Below are 6000 nucleotides of genomic sequence, written 5' to 3'. Positions count from 1 at the left end.
AGGCCCACCATTTATCAAATCTTGATATTTATAAAGTAATTAATTTAATTAGCATATGCCCAAGACATGAGTATACGGTACTTTATATGTGTACTTTATACTCTTGCAACTATAATTTAAATTGGATAAGGCAACAAAATACAAAGACTAAATTTGGGTCAAAATTGAATTGTACTACCCCTTGAAATTCAATTCAGATGATAGATTTTAATCATTTCATATTCTTTCTTAACCTTTTTCGAGGAAAAAGTCCATCCCTGTTTTGTTCTCTTGCTCTCATCACCTCTTCTGCCTGCTCCTTCTCTGCTTCTCCCTAGGCCATTTCACAAATGTGTCATTTTATGGCACTTTGTTTAGACTGATTTGTAAGGTTGGAAATACTGTAAACAAGTTGAAAAAAATGTAGTTGGCATTGAAGATAAGAACAATTCCAAAAATAGTTGTCTGCCTCCCTGTGTTTTTGTTCTCCCAATAATGAGGCTCACTGCCTTTAATTATAGTTTGAGACACTATGTTGAAATATTTAATCTCTGAGTAATGACTGGATTTTAGTTTCCTAATTGGCATCTGTGTGTTTAGCAAATCCATGCCAAAACCCGAATCTGAGAACAAGCACGCAACACAGACATCAACTGTATATCAAACATTTCTGATATCCCCCACCTTAGCTCCAGGGTAACAATAGTAACCAAAAAAGGCAAGATAAATATCATACAGTTCATGATTTCACATATTTTTAATTTACTAACCAACAACCTGTTAAGGTTTACAAGTCAACCCCAAAATCCTTGGGTCATCAGCACATAACAATGTGTAATTGTAGCCCCAAAGAAGCCCTTGGGGTTTGAGAACGTGTCTTGCTCACTCTCAAATGATATTTCAGGTACCTGGGAGTAGTTCCCAGAAGATAATGCTCCACCTACGACTGGGTGACTTACTGAAAACCTTGTGAAACCAGCTTGAAAGGACTTGAAGGATAGGTTAGGTAGAGAAGTTATCACCTTGAACTCTGTCCACTGATGTGCCTTTGTGTTTTCCTAGGAGGAGAATAATCCATGGAAAAGTCTTTGGGCATCTTCCTCTGATTATTGTTAGCTTCTTATTCTTTGAAACAAGATGGCCCCCTCATGATCAGGAGCACTTCTCTTTGGGGAGTGCCTGATAATGCTGTGGGCATGAGACCTACAAGCTCACATTCCCTGCATAATGTATGTTTCCTTTGCCAATGTTTATCTAGCCTAAAGTTACACATGGGTGGAGGTGGAGCAGGAGGTGGAATTACAGAACCTAGCTGTTCTACTCATTTTGACCTTCCTAAGATGAAAGGCCAAATCATAGCCTGATGACAGGCTCTGGAGACCTGCAGACAGAACTGGTCTTTCAGCAGCAGAGAGGGAGAAGAGATTGATTGTCCAATCTAGCTCGTATGGGGAAAGAGATTCCTGACATGTCTGATAGTAGTGTCTGAAGCCTTTCACTCCGGACAGGGTTTAATAAGCTACCTTAGGCGCTTCAGAGCTGAACAGTCACCTGGAGGCCATGATATTCGTGGTCCTCTGAAAACGAAAACTGCTCTCCTTTCCAGATGTGAATAACACCCTGTGGGGATGGGACTGGAGCCGATCAAGGTGATAAGGACTGAAGGAGGCCTCTCCCAGACACCTAACCATCATTGTGGTTACATAGGATCAAAACAAAGCCAGCTCCCTCCTTGAGAAGGTAAAAGGACAGGATTTGCTGATGGGTTGTGAGAGAAGAGAATCAGACTGCTGCCTGAGTGTTTAGCTGACACAACAGGGTGCCTGGTGGTTTGGGATACAGTAAATCCTCTATATACGAACGAGTTCTGTTCATTAGATCCCATGAGGTGACAAGATGATGGTGGAGGCCAGCCAACCACGTTGAGCAAACGGTGGCCCAAATTTGATCCTCACATCATACGTGGCCCTTCCCAGGCACAACCCAGAACCAGAACTTTTACCCTCTCCAAATTCAGATAACCTGATTTCCCAGGTGGCTCAGTGCTAAAGAATCCTCCTGCCAGTGCAGAAGACACAAGAGATGCAGGTTCAATCCCTGGGTCGGAAAGATCTGGAATAGGAAATGGCAACTGATTACAGTATTTCTTGCCTGGAAAATACCATGGACAGAGGAGCCCACGGGCTACAGTCTATGGAGTCTCAAAGAGCTGATCACGACTGAGCACATGGACACAATTCAGATAAAGGGGATCCGGTCGTGTCCCAAAGCACTCAGTGATTTCCCAGAATTCCCTCTGCTGCTTGGTAAATTGGGATTTTTCTCCTCTGCTGTGGAAGAGGAAACTAAAGCTTAAGCAACACACAGGAAGAGGCAACCCCAGGAGGGGAACTCAGGTCTGTCTGACTCCAAAGGTCACGTCCTTTCCACTTCCTCATTTCCCACCACTCCCCACCCCCAAAGTATAGATTCTCTAGATTAAACAAATGCTTCTGTCCATCCCATTGTTGGATAAGTAGCTTCTAAATTTCACTGTGATGGAGCTCATTGGGCCAACTTTTTGGGACCCCATGGACTGTAGCCTGCCAGGCTCCTCTGTCCATGGAATTCTCCAGGCCAGAATACTGGAGTGGGTAGCTGTTCCCTTCTCCAGGTGATCTTCCCAACCCAGGGATCAAACTAGGGTCCTGCATTGCAGGTGGATTCTTTACCAGCTGAGCTACCAGGGAAGCCCAGATTTCATTGTGTTGGAGCTCACTGGGCCATACCAGTTCTAGGTAGAGGTGACAAGGATGTTAGTACCATGAGGCCATTAAGATCCCTCGCCTCTTAAGGTTCAATAACTTCATCCTTGGCTGAAGACGCTGAGTTGACAATGTTCTTTGGACATTTTGTCATGCAAGGTATAATTCTTAGCCTGGAGTAGATAGATAATAGCTGGCATTACCACTTGGAAAAGTGTTTGTTTCCTTTTTTTTTTTTTTTTTTGAGTTGGTTTCCTTTTTATGTCCTCTCTTGGTATCTGGAAGCAACTAATCAGAAGTTGATTTCGCCATATCCTCTTATCTATGACAGACTGAAGGTGGAGGCGGAAGTCCCCACAGAAGGCATTTGGGCACCCAGTTAATTCTGTGGTAACAACTCAGGGGCATGTTGATCCTCCGAATCTTCACGTGTTCACCTCTAGCGTCAATACAGTGTCATTTACATAATTTCAAAAATAAAAGGAACCTAACCACTAATTTTCTTTAAACACACATTACATATTAAAAGCATAAAATCATGACTGGGAAAGAAACACAATGAAATTCTTGGTAGTAGTTCCTTTGACAAGGGAAAGAGAAAAGGAGTGAGGGGGAGGGGAAATGTTCAAAAGAATTTTAACCACATCTGTTTTATGTTTGACTTATTTTAAAGGGGAAGAAAAAGATTTGTAATAAGTTTAGCAGCAAGTTAACATGCTGCCACTGCTAATTCCTGGGCTTCCCTACTGGCTCAAACGGTAAAGAATCTGTGTGCAGTACAGGAGATTAGGTTCCACCGCAGGTTCAGGAAGATCCCCTGAAGAAGGGAATGGCCCCCCACTCCAGTATTCTTGCCTGGTGGATTCCATGGACAAAGGCGCCTAGTGGGATACAGTCCATGGAGTCACAAAGAGTTGGACATGACTGAACAATTAACACACATTGTTAATTCTGGGTTGGGACTACACAGGTGCTTCATATGGGCTCTGTGTTTTTCTGTTTCATTGTTTCATAATAAAATATATGTATAAATATTTTCTATTAGGACTGTGATTAAACGCTAAGAGTATGTGCATCTTGGGGCAGGGTACATGGGGTGGGGGCCTAAGGCAGGGAGTCAAAGGGGGCCTTCCACTTAGAGGGACTGTCTGTTATCCAGTGATACAGTGTGGGAGTCCAGAGATGGCAGGGCTGGAATAGGGCAGCCGGAGTGGTGGGTATGGGGAGAAATGGATGGACTCAACAGAAATTGGGAAGGTAAGAGGACAGCAGTTGGTGATGGATTGTGAGAAGAGGGAACCAGACTGCCGCCTGAGTGTTAAGCGCACACCACAGGTGGATGGTGCTATGGAATACTGGCAGAAGCAAATGAGCGTTTCCTGTCGGTCCTGTGATTAGGAGTCTGTGCTCTCACTACCAAGGACCAGGGTTGGACCCCTGCTTTGGGAAATGGAATCCCACAAACTACCCAGGGACAAAAAAAAAAAAAAAGCAAGAGTATAACAGGTGAATTATAGATTTGGTTTGGGACTTACTGATCTTGAGGTATCTTTAAGACATTCAAAGAAAACCAGGGTACAGTTAACAAGGAAGTGGCAATACTTTGCTCATTGCTGGAGGACTGATACCTGGCTCTCCTGTGCCCTTTACTCTGTGATGTGTCCAGATTGTCCCAGTCAGGAGCTCAGGGGGCAAAAACCTGCTTTATTACGCTGTGATGAATCTCACAGTGATGGGAAAGGTAACCATGCCCAGCTTGGTTCTGTTTGTACTAACTTATTGAGGAGTGTGTCTGAGTTTTCCATTTCTTCCTTTGTGCCCTCAAACCCGCTAGGGTTGTTCTCTAATTCTGAGTCCTTGCTGATTTCAAGTCCCTTTTGCCAGACTCTGCTATGGTCTGAATATTTGTCTCCCTCCTCCCCCAAATTCGTATGTTCACACCCAATGCCCAAGGTGATGGTATTAAGAGGTGGGATCTTTGGGAGGTGATAAGGTCATGGAGATAGAACCCTCATGAATGGGATTAGTTTCCTTATAAAAAGAGACTCCAGACAGCCAGCTCACCTCTTCTACCATGTGAGAACTCAGCTCGAAGTCACCAATATGCAACCCAGAAGTGGTTCTCCAGCAGAACCAAAACTGCATGCCATGATCTTGGACTTCTCAGCCTCGAGGTCTGTGAGAAATAAGCTTCTGACATTTATGAGTCAAAGATGGAGAAGCCCTATAAGCTGGAGAAGTCAGCAAAAACAAGATTGAAAGCTGAGTGTGGCTCAGATAATGAACTCCTTATTGCAAAATTCAGACTTAAATTGAAGAAAGTACGGAAAACCACTAGACCATTCAGGTATGACCTAAATCAAATCCCTTATGATTATACAGTGGAAGGGACAAATAGATTCCAGGGATTAGATCTGATAAACAGTGTGCCTGAAGAACTATGGACAGAGGTTTGCAACACTGTACAGGAGGCTATGATCAAAACCATCCCCAAGAAAAAGAAATGCAAAAAGGCAAAATGGTTGTCTGAGGAGGCCTTACAAATAGCTGAGAAAAGAAGAGAAGTGAAAGGCAAATGAGAAAAAGATATATCCATCTGAATGCAGAGTTCCAACAAATATCAAGGAGAGATAAGATAGCCTTCCTAAGTGATCAATGCAAAGAAATAGAGGGAAACAATAGAATGGGAAAGACTAAAAATCTCTTCAAGAAAGTTAGAGATACCAAGGGAACATTTCATGCAAAGATGAGCACAATAAAGGACAAAAACCGGTATGGATCTAACAGAAGCAGAAGATATTAAGAAGAAGTAGCAAGAATACACAGAAGAACTACACAAAAAAGATCTTAATGACCCAGGTAACCACAATGGTGTGGTTACTCACCTAGAGCCAGACATCCTGGAGTGCAAAGTCAGGTGGGCCTTAGGAAGAATCATGATAAATAAAGCTAGTAGAGTTGATAGAATTCCAGTTGAGCTATTTCAAATCCTAAAAGATGATGCTGTTAAAGTGCTGCACTCAATATGCCAGCAAATTTGGAAAACTCAGCAGTGACCACAGGACTGGAAAATGTCAGTTTTCGTTCCAATGCCAAAGAATGTTCAAACTACCACACAATTGTACTCATCTCACACACTAGCAAAGTAATGCTCAAAATTTTCCAAGCCAGGCTTCAACTGTATGTGAACTATGAACTTGCAGATGTTCAAGCTGGATTTAGAAAAGGCAGACAACCAGAGATCAAAATGTCAACATCTGCTGGATTATTGAAAAAG

The sequence above is a fragment of the Bubalus bubalis genome, chromosome 5 (genome assembly GCF_019923935.1).
Source record: "Bubalus bubalis isolate 160015118507 breed Murrah chromosome 5, NDDB_SH_1, whole genome shotgun sequence".
Lineage (NCBI taxonomy): Eukaryota > Metazoa > Chordata > Mammalia > Artiodactyla > Bovidae > Bubalus > Bubalus bubalis.
The sequence above is the reverse complement of the archived record's forward strand: the minus strand, read 5'-3'. Positions refer to the sequence as shown.